The sequence below is a fragment of the Rhagoletis pomonella genome, unplaced genomic scaffold, assembly GCF_013731165.1.
Source record: "Rhagoletis pomonella isolate Grant_MI unplaced genomic scaffold, Rhpom_1.0 Rhpom_scaffold_00055, whole genome shotgun sequence".
Lineage (NCBI taxonomy): Eukaryota > Metazoa > Arthropoda > Insecta > Diptera > Tephritidae > Rhagoletis > Rhagoletis pomonella.
The window spans coordinates 67389-84532 of NW_023458609.1; the positions used below are offsets into that span (position 1 = coordinate 67389).

Below are 17144 nucleotides of genomic sequence, written 5' to 3' on the forward strand. Positions count from 1 at the left end.
GACTAATTTTGTTTTTAAACGCTCTTTTGCATTGGCTAACGCAAAAGCTCTTATTAGGCGCCGCGAAGTAAGCGGCATTGGCTAGTTGTGAATAAAAGCGAAACGCGTCCATCGCTTTTCATGATCTATGTCTCATTTTGCTTAAAGGTTATGTGACTTTGCGTGAAAGTAATACGACTTGCCTTTTTTTCCGTTTTGGATTTTTTATGAATTTAAAAAATAAAAAAATTTATTATTTTAGGCAAAAAATATTTTTTTTCTTCATACATTTATTTTTACCGGCAAAACTGTTGATTATATAGAAAAACGTTATATGAACAGATTAAAGGAATTGTAATTTTTAATTTTTTTAAATTTCTTTGAGCAAAATCGGACTAGTGGTTCTCGAGTTATGTCAAAAAAAAGACCACCAAAGGTGACAATTTCCCCTATATGATAGTTACTAACTTCAAATCGATATATCTCGATTCCTAGACGTGACCCAGCGAAACGCCGAGACACGTATACCTTTTTTTTACCGAATATAACTTTCCCCGGTAGTTTGAACCCTTCCCGATCACTGACCCCTACCATTTGTCTCACAGTGTTATCGAATAACAAATATTTTTATGTGGAGTAAGTATAATCTTACTAATATTATAAATGTGAAAGTTTGTATGTTTGGATGTTTGGGAAATCAACACGCGGAAACGACTGAACGGATTTGCATGAAATTTGGTACGCAGATAGCTTATAGGCCAGATTGGTTAACAGGCTATTTTTTAAGAGTTACCACCTGTTAAAAGAGTTTAATTTATTTAATATGCGGGAACGACTGAATAGATTTGGATGAAAATTTGCACACAGATAGCTTATGACCTAGATTGGAAAATAGGCTACTTTTCTTAAGAGTTGTCATCTGTTAAAAAAGTTTCATTAAATTAATACGCGGAAACGACTGAATGGATTTGCATGAAATTTTGCAAGCAGATAGCTTATGACCTACAGTGGAAAATAGGCTAATTTTTGGAAGAGTTGCCAACTGTTAAAAAAGTTTAATCAAATTAATACGCGGAAACGACTAAACAGATTTGCATTAAATTTTGCACACAGATAGCTTATCACCAATTTTAGAAAGTAGGCTACTTTTTTAAGAGTTGCCACCTATTAGAAATGTTTAATTTAATTAATACGTGGAAATGAGTGAACTGATTTGCATGGAAGTTTTCACGCAGATAGCTTATGAGGTGGGTTGAAAAACTGGCTAATTTTTTTAAGAGTTACCACCTTCTAAATAAGTTTTACCAAATTAATACGCGGAACAGTCTGAACGGATTTGCATGAAATTTTGCAAGCAGATAGCATATGACCTACAGTGGAAAATAGGCTAATTTTTTGGGAGAGTTGCTACCTGTTAAACAAGTTTTAATTAAATTAATACACGGAAAGGACTGAACAGATTTTCATGACATTTCGCGCAGAGGTAGCTTATGACCTATGTTGGGAAATAGGCTACTTTTTTAAGAGTTGTCACGTATTAGAAAAGTTTAATTAAATTAATACGCGTAAATGACTGAACTGATTTGCATGAAAGTTTGCACACAGTTAGCTTATGAATGTTTCATATTGCATATCTCTTCAAATGTTTGGGGTAAAGCACTCAAGCTTGGCATGGAAATACATATGTATGTATATATGTGAAACTAATACCATACTCATGGAGAAAAATGAGAGTTATTTGAAAAGGTGGTGTGGCAACTCCCATGCAAATTGATTTTTCTTTGCTGCATATCTCTGGAGGTGTTTATTGCAGAGGACTGGAACTTAGCACCGAGATGTGTATACAAAATTAATTCCATACTCATAGAGAAAAATTTGCGTTATTCGAAAAGGGGACATGGTTCCTCCCGTACAAATTTACTGTTTTGTACTGGTTACCTCTAGAGGTGTTCATGGTAGAGTGCCGGCACTTGGTACTGGGGTATGTAAAATCAATTATAAACTCATGGAAGAAGATTAGGGTTATAAGAAAAAGGGGTGTGGCACTTCCAGTACAAATTTACTTTTTCTTGCCACATATCCCTGGAAGTATTTGCGGAAGGATACTGGAACTTGGTATGGAGTTGTGTATGCAAAATGTATCAATTGCTCATGGAAAAAATGTGAGTTATTAAAAAAGGACGCATGTCGCGTCCCATACACACTAAAAACTTCTTAATATATATCTCTGGAAGGATATAAAGTCTCTCGAAGTATTTTTAATTTGTTATGGAGTTTTTTTTTTTATAAGTGCCGTACTGACAGAATAAATTTCATTAAAGGGAAAAGGGAGAGCCGGGTTCGGCCTTATAATCTAAAGCTCTCGTGAGGCATTTGCTACAGTAATGAGAAGTGGTGTTTTATCAAGGCCAGGTTATTAAATTTGAGTTGGAAATATTAGAACCCGCCGTGGCACCTCCAAGAAGGTTACACGTTCACGCGTCGTATACCTGGAACCATTTTAAGGTAAACTTAGAGGGATTGATATCTTTCGTATTTTATAATTTCATAGTTTTAACCTTAACTCGCTTAAAAAATAACGAGCTATTGCGAAATGCGTACAGAAATAAAATCTAACGTCTATAATTTTTTCCATATTTGTATAAAATCATGGGGTGAAACCCGCGGGTATAAGCTAGTATCAAATAAAACACCTCTTTGAGGTAAAATTTTCGAGTGACGAAAGCTGAACTAGAAACACAAAATTTATGATATCAATTTCGTGACGAAAATTATACGCATTTTTTACTGTCTTTGAAACGTACGGAAAAGTTTTTTTTTATTCATACGAATCGTTGCAAAAGTTCTGTTTTTTATTTTGTGTTTCTAGCAGTAGACGCAATAAATAAAAAAATATAAATAAATAAAAAAAAAATATTTTCCGTACGTTTCAAAGGCAGTTAAAAAATGCGTATAATTTTCGTCACGAAATTGATATCATAAATTTTGTGTTTCTAGTTCAGCTTTCGTCACTCGAAAATTTTACCTCAAAGAGGTGTTTTATTTGATAGCAATTATTTTGGGGTAGCAAATTTAAAATCGACCTAAATACAAACAATAATCTAAAGGTTTTATTTTTCTCAACTAAATTGCTAAAAATATTATCTAAATCTAAATTATGTATTCAAAGCGATGTGTCGGTTGAAACATATAATTTTTCGTATACGGAATAAAGCAAAAAAGAATGATCATATCCTCTGTATTCGAAAAAATTAAAAGCAAATTATGAGAAATGATAAAAACTTATCAACTTGGTACCAACTTTGGATACAATAAACAACTGTATTCGTCTGATTGTCTCGTAGTATATTTTTGTTAAGATTTCTACCGGGTGTGTGGCGCACACATGGGCTTTTTTTAAGAAGTTTTAATTCTATCACGTGTACGATGTTGCACTCGTGCTATTAAACTAATGCTTTTATGCTCAGTGCACGGTTAAAAGTTTCGGTTTTAATTTTAAACTTTTTGGACTACATACATATATGACCAAACTAAATTCAGTTTCAAATACAAACCTTCCAAGAATAAAAAAAGAGAGCACCTATGTTGGGTTTGAATTTGAACAGTTCGGTTTAAATTTTTAACCCAAACATTTTCATAATTTAGAATATAAAAAAAGATCTTAAATTTCATGCTCCGTCTGATGGGGATTGAACCCGGACAGCCTTGGTAGCAATCAATTGTAGCAAGCATCTTTGCACACTCAGCTACAGCCACGCATGTAAATGTGCTTTCATATGTTGAGTTTGAATCAACACCACATTTCGCTGTGTGCAAACATTTTCTATTTCGGTTTAGATTTTAAACCAAATTTTCTGTATATGAAACCTAGAAACTAGAATTAAAACATTTTGGTTTGAGTTTTAAACCACGAACTTTTTCTACTAAAATTTAAACCAGAACATATCAAAAATTGCTTAAAACTATTGACTGGTTTAAAAAGTTGACTATAAAAAATTAAAAAAGGCAGTAGTCCCAGCGCGGTTTAAAAATTAATCCCAAATTTTTGACTGTGTGGCAATTTACATATGTATGTAAGTAGCAGCGGCACATTGGGTGAACTAAATGCATTCATACATACATATTTATGTACAACTATAGGTAAATACCAGGTAGGTTAAGTGCGGGTGATAAACACATGTAGCATAGTTAAATACTGTGTACATAACTACAATTAGATTGGATGTGCCCACATGCCCCCTTAAACCGGCAAAAGCAAACAAACGTTTTTTGTTTCGCAACACTTTAGCCTAATTTTTAAGAATCCGGTTAATCGCTCATGAAGACCTTTCCAACGATATCTCAAACATGTCGATTGAACGTCTGAATAAAAACTTCCAAATCTCGTGTATATATAAGCGAGTCATTTCAGCATGCTACTGTAGATGCTTTCGTCACTGCGTGCGGTGCGCTGTGATATCAAACAGTTTTGTTAGCGGTATGTACATTATTTGGCTCTTTCTGATTTAAGATGATTCTGAGATGAAAAAGTAACACTTTCTTTTGTTTCCAGAAATATACTAGCCATAAATGCGATTGGTTGATAAAAAAGAGAACCATTTTGAAATATGAGTGTTTTTACTCTCTATAAAAAAATTTATGCAACCTCACATGCGCGGTTTTGCATTTTATTGACACGCGGTTTTGTATTTAAACCACGATATATGTGTATACTAAAAACTATAGTCTGTTTTGAGTTCACATTGAATGATATTTTATCCCTTTTTATAGGGATGTTTTATTTTGTTAAATTTTAGCAGTAAAAACCAATATAATAAATCTTACACACACCCTGTGCGGCCGAAGTTTTTTCGAGAAGGAGAAAAAAAAACAAGTAAGAGCAGCGCTGTCTTCGGCTATGCCGAAGGCTTCATACCTTTCATGAACATCTGCAACTTTTAGTTTGACAGATTACTGATTTTGAATATATTTGCATACATCGATAGAGGAGTTACATACTTATATAAAAAATCGCATCTAAATAATCAGAGGTATAGAAGATATACTTTATATGGCACCAATCTAAGTGATTTTCACTGCTATGTGATCGGTATGTAAACCGGTAACACAATTTATTGGGTTTAGTTTCCTACATAAAGGAGATATATCGCAAAAACTGGTATCTGAACAATCAGTGCTATAGGAGATAAAGCTTATACAGCATATATTTTGACGATTTTCTCAGTAGACTTTGTATTATTATTTATAAAATATCTTACGACATTTATCGGTTTTAGCTGTTCAAATAAAGGAGTTTTACAGTAAAATCCCATATCTGAACAATCAGATGTATGGAAGATATATGTTGTAGTTACCCGATCGTTGTTATTTTCACTGTATTCTGTTGATAATGAGTGAAAATGGTGCGAAATTTCATGTTCCTAGCTGCATAAATGGAGGAGATATGATAAAAGACCTCATATCTGAACAATCAGTTGTATGGCGGCTGCAGGTTATAGTGACCCGATCTTCGTTATTTTCACTGTAAGTCTTCTGTTGATAATGAGTGAAAACAGCGCGAAATTGCATGGTCCTAGCTACATAAATGGATGAATCATAACGAAAAATCTCATATCTGAACAATCAATTGTATGGGAGCTATAGGTTATAGTTATCCGATCTTTTTAATTTTCACTGTAAGTTTTCCGTTAATAATTATTGAAAACAGTGCGGAATTTCCTGTTCCCAGCTATATAAATGGAGGAGTTATAACGATAAATTTTATATCTGAACAATCAGTTGTATGGGAGCTATAGGTTATAGTGACCCGATCTTTGTAATTTTCACTGTAAGCATTCTGTTGATAATGGGTGCAAGTGCTGCAAAATTTCATGTTCGTAGCTGCATAAATGGAGAAGTTATAACGAAAAATCTCATATCTGAACAATCAGTTGTATGGGAGCTATATGTTATAGTGGTCCGATTCTTCCGGTTCCGACAAATGATTAATACATTATAAAAATACACCCACCTACCAAATTTGATCCGGATATCTCGAAAACTGAGAGACTAGATTGCATACAAACAGACAGACAGATGGACAGACGGACAGACGGACAGACGGACATGGCTAAATCAACTCAGCTCGACGTTCTGATCATATAAGTATACATTTTCATGGGTCTATCTCTTTTTGTTCTGGTACTTACAAACATCGGACCAAAGTTATAATACCATTTCATGCTCATGAAAGGTATAATTACATAGTTATTTATCTATTGACATTCGTTCTTTTTACATGGTTGTATTTACAAATGCACATTTGATTATTTACTTCACAATATTCCCACTTAATCAAATGGCGATTGTTTTTAGATTTTTGATTTGCGTACATACACATATTCAAATTCAACTTTTAGTTTACTCAGTTTATTTTTACTTACATATTTTTAGACTAATTCAAATATTTAACCCCATTTCAATGGAACAAAAATTATGATTATCAACAGGCACGGCCTTTGTGAGGTTATCTGCTATTATTTTAATAATAATAATAGATTGGGGCTTACACATATGTTAGTGTTTGGCCGAGCTTCTCCTCCGATCTGTGGCGTGCGCCTTGATGTTGTCACACAAAGCGGAGGAACCTACAGTTTTACGCCGACTCCGAACGGCGATTGTATTTTTATGAGAAGCTGTTTTTCATGGCATAAATACACTCCGAGGTTTGCCATTGCCTGCCGAGGGACGACCGCTGTTAAGAAAAAACCTTTTTCTATATTTTTTGGGATGTTGCTTTGACCAGGGCTTGAACCCAGGTGCTGATGTGTGAAAGCGCGCACTGCTTACCACTACACCACAGCGGCCGACAATTGCTATTATTTTATCGGTACTTATTTTACAAATTTTTACTACGTCGTTTAGTATTAGATCTCTGATAAAATGATGTCGGATGGCTATGTGTTTGTTTCTTGCGCTGTAGGCCCCATTCTGTGTTAAGTCGATTGCACCTTTGTTGTCGCGATAAATTGGAAATGAAGATTTGGTTTCGCCATCTATTTCTTTTAACAATTGTGTAAGCTAAATAGATTCTCGACATGTCACTGTTAAAGATATGTATTCTGATTCGGCCGTACTTAGTGCGACAGTGGGCTGTTTTTTATTTAACCAAGATATGGGTCCTCCATACCATAAAAAAAACTTAGCCGGAGCACGATCTTCTCCTTTTGCTTTCCGCTCCTACTAAATGTAATTTTACAGTTTAATGTACCTTTTATATATCGAAGAATACGTTTAATCGCTTTCCAATGCGCGGGCCCTAGATTTTGATTAAATTGACTCACATTGGACACGCTGAATGCAATATCAGGCCGCGTACATTGCTCCAAATACAGAAGACTTCCCACTGTTTTCTGATACGGTGTTGAAGCCATTCGACTGATGTCGTCCTGTATTTTTGGTGACATATCCTTAGTCAATTTTTGACATGGGTCGCTCGGTAACTTCACGGGTTCACAATTCAGTATGTTAAATCGTCGTAAAATATATTCAGAGTATTTTTGCTGATCTAGGCTTAAAATACCCTTTTGCTGGTCGTATTAAATTCGTATGCCAAGTGCATTCGATGCTACACCAAGGTCTTTCTTATGGAAGTTTTTTTCAAGTATTGACTTAAGTGTAGTTTTAAATGCCGAGTTATTATGGAAAATAAGCAGATCATCTACATATACTGCAACTATTACTGTTGATTCCTCTTTATGGCAAACGTAAATGCACGCATCGGTTTTGCATCGTATGTACCCAGCACTCACTAACACACTGTTTAGCTTTATATTCCATCGTCGGCTCGCCTGTTTCAACTCGTAAATCGATTTATTTAACTTTCAAACACGATTTCTTTTATCGTCATAGCCTTCTGGTTGTTGCATATAAATAACTTCTTTTACTTCTCCATCCAAAAAGGCTGTTACGACGTCAATTTGTTCGATGCGAATTTTTTTTTTACTGCCATTGCCATTAATAACCGAATCGATGAGTAGCGAACCACCGGGAAAACGCCTCTTCGTAGTCGACACCTGGCCTTCGACTGCATCCCTTGGCCACTAAACGCGCTTTGTATCGCAAAATATTACCATCGCAATCAGATTTTAGCTTAAATACCCACTTATTTCGAATTGCTTTGCAGCCACCGGGTAGATCAACCAACTCCCAAGTTTGATTTTTGAGTAAAGAAGTATACTCGTTATCCATAGTTAGGGTGGCCAGATATTATAGTGACATAATCAGTACAGTTGGGATCAAAAATCAGTACAAAGCCATAAAAATCAGCTCTTTTTAAGCGTATTTTTATACCCGAGCGCACTTGTACGCAAGGGTATTATAACTTAGTTCACATACCGATTGTTTGTAACAGGCAAAACGAATCGGGATAGATATAGACAAATGTATACATAAATGCTTAGAATGAATAGAGAAGTCGATTAAGCCATGTCTGTCTGTCCGTCTGTCCGTCCGTCAGTGTACACGATAATTCGAGCAAAAATTGAGATATCCCAATTTGGTATGTAGGTTTCCATTTATCCAAGGTAGGTTGGTATTGAAAATGGGCTAACTATTAAAGATTATTCACTCAAAATTGATATTTACAATAAATTTTTGACGAAAAAAAAGAATATAGAAATTTTTGGAAAATGGGCGTAGCCACGCCCACTTATGGTTACATGTGCATATCTTGACAACCGCTGCACCAATTTCTTTCAAACTTGGCACAGTAGTTGACCTTGATACAGCATACCAAATGGCTAGTGATAGAACGATACGAGTACCGAGTACAGAATATCGATACTTTTCATGAGCACTGAGTAGTATCGAGAACTCGATACTTTTTCACAAGTACTGAGTAAATATCGCGAATGCCGAAATGTATCGACGAGTTAAAAACTTTTCTAATTAATTTTTTTTAATTACCCAATAAATATTGTGGCGAACGTTCGGATATTAACTTCAATATTCAATATGAATGTGATGAAAATGAACATAAAACTCATTTACTTCAGTATTTTCATAACTCAAAAACCGAAAACCCGAGAAACACGTCTTTAAAGTTTTTAATTCACATAACGTCACCCTCATGCCAGAATCATGAATGTACAAATTTATCAGTTTTGAGTTATTGGGTTGACTTGGTTAATCTTTGGATTTTCTATGTTATACCAAAACACAGAATACAATGCATACACGGAAAGTAAATATTTTAGCATTTCAATTGCATAAATGTAGAGCTAAGTGTCGCAAAAAAAACTTTCAAACTTGATTTCCCAAAATGTTAATTTTTACACATTCCTGTTTATGGCATACGGACGACGATATGTATACTCCCATACTAATAATAAATACATATTTTGTCCTAGAGAGCTCTTGGTAACTGCCACAGTTATGAAATTTTTACACAACCTAAAAGAAAATGTAGCGGTCATTTCAACATTGGCTTCGGGTAAAAATGTTTAAATAATTGAAAAACGAATATCTTGCCTCCCCTTTGATAATGAATGGATAGAAAGATGAAAGAGGATAGTCTTTCGACTCGACAACTTGGCCACTCTCCAGCATAAGGCAGCCGTCGTTAACCCATTGTGAGCCCATTCTTGAAGACAATATTTTATAAAAGAGAGCTTATCTTTCCAATAAAGAATGGGCTTCATCACATTTGCTTCTCGTCTTCTACATTTACATTTCATTTTCAAAGTAAACTTATTTATAAATACATGTACGCGTCAAACAATTATAAAATATTCGCATTTAAAAACTTGGAAATAAGCTTTTTGCTATAAACATTTAATTTACGCATGTAAAACTAATTTATCGGAAGTTTATTCCAAAAACTCCTTTACATCAGATTAAAACTAAATACTAAGAGCAGTGACTATTCAATTTACAAATAGGAAGAGGCGGAAAAGCAAAGCAATTTGATTTTGATTTTTGATTTTTTTTTACTTTCTGCCTTTGCTTTAGGAATACTTGGAAGTACGAGTATTATCGATACTTTTTTGCAAATATGAGTACTGGTATCGATACTTTTTTAGAGTATTCTATATGAGTACTAGTATCGATATTTTTCTAAAAAGTTCTATCACTAAAAATGGCGGAAAATTTTTAAAATCGGACAATAACCACGCCCACATCCCATATAACGGTAATTTAGAGAAATACAAAATCTTCGATAAATCGTAAATATTAAAGCTAATTTATTCAAAATTGATGCTTGCAACAATTCATTACCAAGACATACGTTTATGATAAAATTTTGGAAAATGGGCGTGGCACCGCCCACTTATGATCCCCCCGGCTTTCGGAAAGGTGAAAAACATATACTTAATACTAGCGCCGGGTATTTAATGTTCGGCTCCGCCCGAACTTAGATTTTCTTACTTGTTTATTATTAACAATATAACAACCACATAACAGCCCATTAATTAAAAAAAAATAACGAATAGACTTTTAAATACATATAGATTTATCAATATAAAAATTCATTACTTTAAAACAAATCAAAGGTATTACGTATGTATGTACAGTTGTGCTCGCGAAAATAGTAGTAAAATGTATTGACAGGTTTTGAAATTTTTTTCTTTCCTTACTTAATTTAATTTTTTTATAAAAATATAGTTAATTCTATAACAAAAGACAAGTGAGTTGAAGTCTCAAACTTTCTAAAAAATTTATAAATATTGGAAAATTAAGTAGAAGACGAGCTCGAGTCGATTTTAAGCTACAAATTTAAAACATATTTAGTTGGTGTGCTTATAAAATACAACATTCAGTTTGCACCTTTTCCAAATTTTTACACACGTTTTACATTGCACTGTAGGAGTAGTCGTCTTAAGTTTGACATACTGACAGCCGATTTCTCAGTGGATGTTTAATTATAATCAAAACATTATCTCTTATTGTCATCTTCTCAGTGTACTTAATATATGATTAACTCACCACCACCTTTCATTAGGTTTCAATCTGCTCACACGTATGAGTTGTCAAAAACCATTGTTTTGAACATGTAAACCTCAAGCAAATGTCAATTACACCAATTTACAAAAGTATTTATTAAATTTAAAAATCAGTACAAACTCAAAAGAGCAGTAGATTTTGCGTACCGATTCCGGGCTCTTAAAAATCAGTACAATGGAAAAAATCAGCACTTGTACTGATTAAATCAACGCATCTGGCCACCCTATCCATAGAAGATTTCCACTTTTCCTTGTCTGCTCTAGAAAGTGCATCTTTCACAGCATTTGGTTCATCATTAAGAGTTTTGTCAGCCAAATGCGTTGACTCAAATCGCTCAGTTGCACGTTTTTCATCACTGTTGTCGAATGTTGTTTGTGCCGCTTCACTATCGTCACTTGTATATTGCGGAACAAATGTATTATCATTCATGACGCTCTCAGAGTCAACGGAACTATCAAAATCTACGTTGCTTTGATCACGCCGACAGTCTTGATTATCGCTTTCAGTCGGTAAACTACTAACGATAGTATCATCTATATCGCACAGGTCCCTAATAGCGTTGTAATTTTTTGGATTGGACCTAAAATCCTCATTGAGTACATCAGACTTTGAAACATTACCCACTTCGAAAAACGTTACATCCCTAGCAACAAATACTTTTCCGGTCTTTTTATCCATTAAGCGATAACCCTTTTGATCCTCACTGTAGCCAACAACGAACGTTTCCGTCGACTTCGCATCGAATTTTTGCCGTTTTTCTTTCGGCACCATCGCCATATCCAACGAACCAAAAACTTTGAAATGGCTTATATTTGGTTTTTTTTCGCACCAAACTTCCATCGGTGACTTGTGTCCCAGAACTGATGAGGTATATGCTGCTGTGTTCACGGCTTCCCCCTAAAATATCTTCGACAAATTAGCATCCTGAAGCATACACCTCGCTTTTTCGGTTAATGTATGAATGGTCCGTTCAGCTAACCCATTTTGTTGTGGCGTATATGGTATTGTCCTTTGGTGTTGTATACCATACCTGTCAAAAAAATTCTCACACTCTTTGGTAATAAATTCAGTGCCATTATCGCTTCTGAATTTCTTTATGCGCATGCCAGTTTCATTCTCAACGAGGCTTTTGAATGAACGAAATCGATCGAACGCTTGATCTTTGCTCTTCAGCATGTAGGTAAATGGACGCCTACTAAAATCATCAACAATAACAAAAACAATAGTAGCTACCTCCTATAGATGGACATTCCAGTTTACCAGCTAAATCCGCGTGCACAATTTCGAATAATTATTTTGCTCCAGAACCCTCTTTTGGGAAAAATTTACGCGCCTGTTTGCCTTTGCAGCAAGTAACACCTGCAATGTTCAATCTATTTCGATCAAAGGAAAACCATGAACACCACCATTTCGCATTTTAATCAAATATGATGGATTTACATGTCCCAATTTACGATGTCACAGTTCCATTGCACCAGTACATCCGAACGCAGTAAGAGCGATGTCGCTCCACCCATCCAGTTTGTATAGACCATTAACTAGAGATCCCGTTGCTAGCATTACTCCAGTATTGTCCCGAATCACACAACTTCTGGAAGTAAAAGAAACAGTTTTGCCTTTTGCAGTTAATTCACTCACAGATATTAAATTCGCAGTCAACTTTGGTAAACAGTAGATCTCTAATTTCTACCCTAGATGGCTTTCCGTTGACATTTAAGTTGTAATTAACTGACCCACTGCATTTTACTTCCATAAACTCGTTGTTCGCCGCACGGATTGGTGAAAACCCATATTTTTTGGATCAAATAATCCAATCACTTCTCATGGTAATATTTCGCGTAGCTGCTGAGTCGATATACCAATCGCCTTTGTCACAATTCCCACTCAAAAAGACGGCACTGAACACTACCGGTCCCTTGCCAGATTTACTAGCCTTTTGAAAGTTTTTATTAACAGTTTTCTTTGATTTATTGGTACAATCCACAGATTTGTGGCCTTTTTGCCTGCAAGTGTAACAAACAATGCCGCTTGTTTTGCGAAACAAATTTGTTGTAAAAAATGCCTTTTCACCAATCATAGATGCGCGCGTAGATTCTTGTAACAATTTGGTATTCACACTATCACTTGATAATTGTTTATCGCTTCCCTTCATAGCCATTATCATCAGCATGTCATCATCAGTCAGACCAGACAATAGGAATATGGCAGCCATTCGTCTGGTACTTCAAAAACCACTTCATTTAACTTTTGTGCTGTCGAAATTATTTCACTAACATAAACATCCATTGACGTGACACGACAAATAGCCCCTTTGGCTTCGAAAGTCGACTGCAAATTTTCCCAAATCTCCTTTGCCCAAGAATCCGACTGAATGTGGACAAAATCAACTTTATCGACACTCAATGCAATTGCTGCCTTTGCCTTTGCATTTTTCTTTTCACTCGCCTCAACGTCCGTTAAGCAACCATCCAGATCTTCCAAAGCTAAATAATTCTGATGCCGAAATTTATGAAGCCATATTATTGCTCTTTATTAAATCAACTTCAGTTTTAATTATGACGTTGGCTACTTTCGACGTGCCTTGTGAATTGATCATATATGGAATAACCCCACTTTATGTGTCCACGTGACACAAAAAATGTCAAATAGGATAGAAATTGCTTCAAAAGGCAAGGCGCAAGATTTTTCTTTTAAAAAACTTGATGTGAAATTCTCTGGATCTATTGGTTACGGCTATTTGGGCCCATAACTTTTTATTTTGTTAAATTTTATCAGTGAAGACCAATATAATAAATCTTATACACGTCCTGTGCGGCAGAAGCTTTTTCGAGAAGGAGAAAAAAAAATTACATAGTTATTTATCCATTGACATTCGTACTTTTTACATGGTTGTATTTAACAATGTACATTTGATTACTAAATTCACGATAGGATGTTTCGATACAAGTAAATACAATTAGGTGCTCGATTATTTCATCTTGATCTTTGCATCGATACCTTTACCAAAATACAATAAGTAGGCATCGGTTAAAAGTAATTGGTATCGGCAAAAAGTAGTCACACAAAAAATACAGTCACTGGTAAAGCCAAAGTACGAATGTCAAAAGATAAGACAGAGCAATAAGTTAGAGCACAATATTCGATCAATTCAAAGCCGGTTGAGCAACAGAGGAAACTAAATTTGCCGTTGCTCTTGTGGTTTGCTATACCTCATTTGTTATACCTCATTTCATTCTCTTGGTGGCGTTGCTTCAAATGAAAGTTTAGCTTGTGGAATTGATATTAGACGCTAACGCTCAGTGGAATCCTGTATACAAAGATAAAAACATAGGAAGATAGAACCGCTCTCTCAATTTGTCGGCCATGACTTTTTGTTTGAAGTTTGTTGGCATTTTAAAATCATATAAAAGTGAAAATAAAAAAATTTAATTGCTCAAAAGCGTTGTTGTTTGAGATTGAAAATGCGAATGTGTGTGTGAATTTGTGAGTAAATTTTAAAATTATAAAGCTTGAAAACGTCAAAATAGCTAAAAGTGTATCTCAGAGGTTCCACCTTACAATATTTGTATCATTCTGTATACTATATGCTTGAAATGATTTTACTATGCTCGAAAATTATTTTTAAGACAAGTAATTTTTAAGGAAAACACAAAACTGACTTTCATTCCCATATACAAATTTAAGATTATGGTTAATATCTTCATGATCTAATGGTTGCCACCACCATTGAGGTTACACCTTTTCTTTAAAAAAAAATAATAATTATAGTTATCGGTTAACGTGGTCAAAAGTTATGCGGTAACCATTGCGGAATTATACCAGGTGAAGATTAGAAATTTGCCTTTAAAAATTTCACTATAAGGTAGCCGAATGTCAGAAAATAAAGCGGGAAAGCTGCGTTATTACTTCCCCTGTTTATTGCGCCATGTGCGGTAACATACATAAAAAAATGTTCCGACGATTTGATAACCTCCACGTTTTTGAAGTCGGTTAAAAACTGGTGACTGCCCAGAAATGGTTATATCTTCTGAAATTGTAATCATTAAGCAAATAATTGGCTTGTTAAAACCATTCGAATACATACGCAAAAAAGTATATATGTAACGATCTCGAAACGGATATCCATTACTAGCTGTTTAAAAACAAAAGTTTCCGAATTTTCTACGAATACCTCTTTTAAGATTTGGGACTATCGAACTCAATTCGCACGACACCGGCTCCGGTTCCTTGTTCCATCTTTGAACCGTCAGTGTAGATGGATATACCTCCCTCTACTACTGGTAGTCCTGCATCCCATTCTTCGCTAGTCAGGATCGTAATGGGTATCTTCGTATTGAAGTCCCAAATAGGCATAATGTAATCAGTTCTGACTTCTATGTCAGCTTTAATTCCATTTAGCCGGCCCCTTTTCATTTCATTCAGTTTTGCTGCATACCCGAAATTGGTTGCCTTTCACGTTTTGGCTTCTCTGAGCCTCGGAGCGCTCTTTGCGGTCGTACCATGGATGAAAATATGCAGCGGGTGCAGATGAAATATCATGTTATGTCCTTTCTGAGGTGTGCTACTCACTGCTCCGGATATGCCAAGGCTTGCGATTATTTGCACCTTTCCTATTATTCCCTTTGTCTAGAGCTCTCCACCGTACCAAGGACCCGTGGGTTGCAATTGGTCTAAATACTGTGGTGTAGATCCCATAGGTGGCGTACGATGATAGTACCCATTGCTTTCCAAAGGTCGTTTTGCACACGTCGTATGCTGCTAGAGATTTCTTGGATCTCTCCTCTAAAACCTTTTCCAATTTAACTTAGAGTCCAGAATAATTCCAAGGTATTTTGCCTCGGTGGAGAGTTTCAAAGTGGATTCCCCTAATTTCGGCAGAGAGAAAGTGGGTACTATTGTTTTCCCTGTAAACAATATCAGTTCTGTCTTGGAGGCGTTTACCTCCAATCCATTATGGTTAGCCCACCTATAACCTAGTGCAGTCTTCATTAGTTCACTTATCGTTGAAGGGAATTTGCCAGTGGTGAGTATAACTAAATCGTCGGCATAGGCGCCCACCCTTATTCTCTTGGTTTTAAAAATTTTAAGAATTTCGATCACCACCAGGAGCCAGAGGAGAGGGAATAGTACACTCCCTTGAGGCGTGCCCCTGGTGGTTTTCATTCTCACAGATCCTTTGGAGTGAATCCATGCCACCATAGGACGCTGAATGCCGTGCCTTACTTATCGCCTCCTTTTGGACATTATTGAAGGCCCCTTCAATATCCAGGGAGGCGGCAAGGGTGGCTTCTTTAAGTTCCAGCGATTTTTCAATAGTGCCTACCATTTCGTGGAGCGCGCTTTCAACAGATCTACCCTTGTGGTATGCGTGTTGGTCCATTGTGTGGATACTAATATATATAGATTGGCGCTTACACATATGTTAGTGTTTGGCCGAGCTTCTCCTCTGATTTGTGGCGTGAGCCTTGATGTTGTCACACAAAGCGGAGAGACCTACAGTTTTACGTCGACTCCGAACGGCGATTGTATTTTTATGAGAAGCTGTTTTTCATGGCAGAAATGCACTCGGAGGTTTGCCATTGCCTGACGAGGGACGACCGTTGTTGAGAAAAACCTCTTTTCTATATTTTTTGCGATGTTGCTTTGACCAGGGCTTGAACCCAGGTGCTGCGGAGTGGAAGCGCGCACTGCTTACCACTACACTACAGCGGCCGACTGTAATACTTTCCCTAAAAGCAAATCGATTAGGCTCTCCAGTGTTTAAAGTATGAACGATGAAGGACTTATCGGTCTGAAGTCCTTTGGCTGTGAGTGGTTTATCGTCCCTGCTTTGGGGATGAATATAACTCTCACCTCCCTCCATGCTTTCGGTACATATCCGCTTTCTAAGCATTTTGCAAAAGTGCTTGTCAAATAGGGTACCAGACTCACACACGAGTATTGTAGCATAGCAGGAATCACGCCGTCCGGTCCCGCTGCCTTGGACGGATCGAAAGATTTTATGGCCCAAGCTGCTTTCTCATTGTTCACAATATCTGAAATCTCTTCTAAAGAAGCATGAGGCTGATTTGTCACATGGTTACTGACAATTCGGTCCGTGCTGCCTGGAAAGTGGGTGTCTATTAAGCATTCAAGAGTTTCCTGGCTGGAGGCCGTCCAAGAGCCATCTGGTCCCAAGACAC

The 17144-nt window shown here is 36.1% G+C and overlaps 1 protein-coding gene across 1 annotated transcript in view; it reads left to right on the forward strand.

The window, feature by feature from the left end:
- Positions 1-17144, forward strand: part of LOC118749812 (Down syndrome cell adhesion molecule-like protein Dscam2) — an 83633-nt gene that overhangs the window by 13501 nt on the left and 52988 nt on the right. The gene's annotated exons all lie outside the window — the stretch shown is intronic.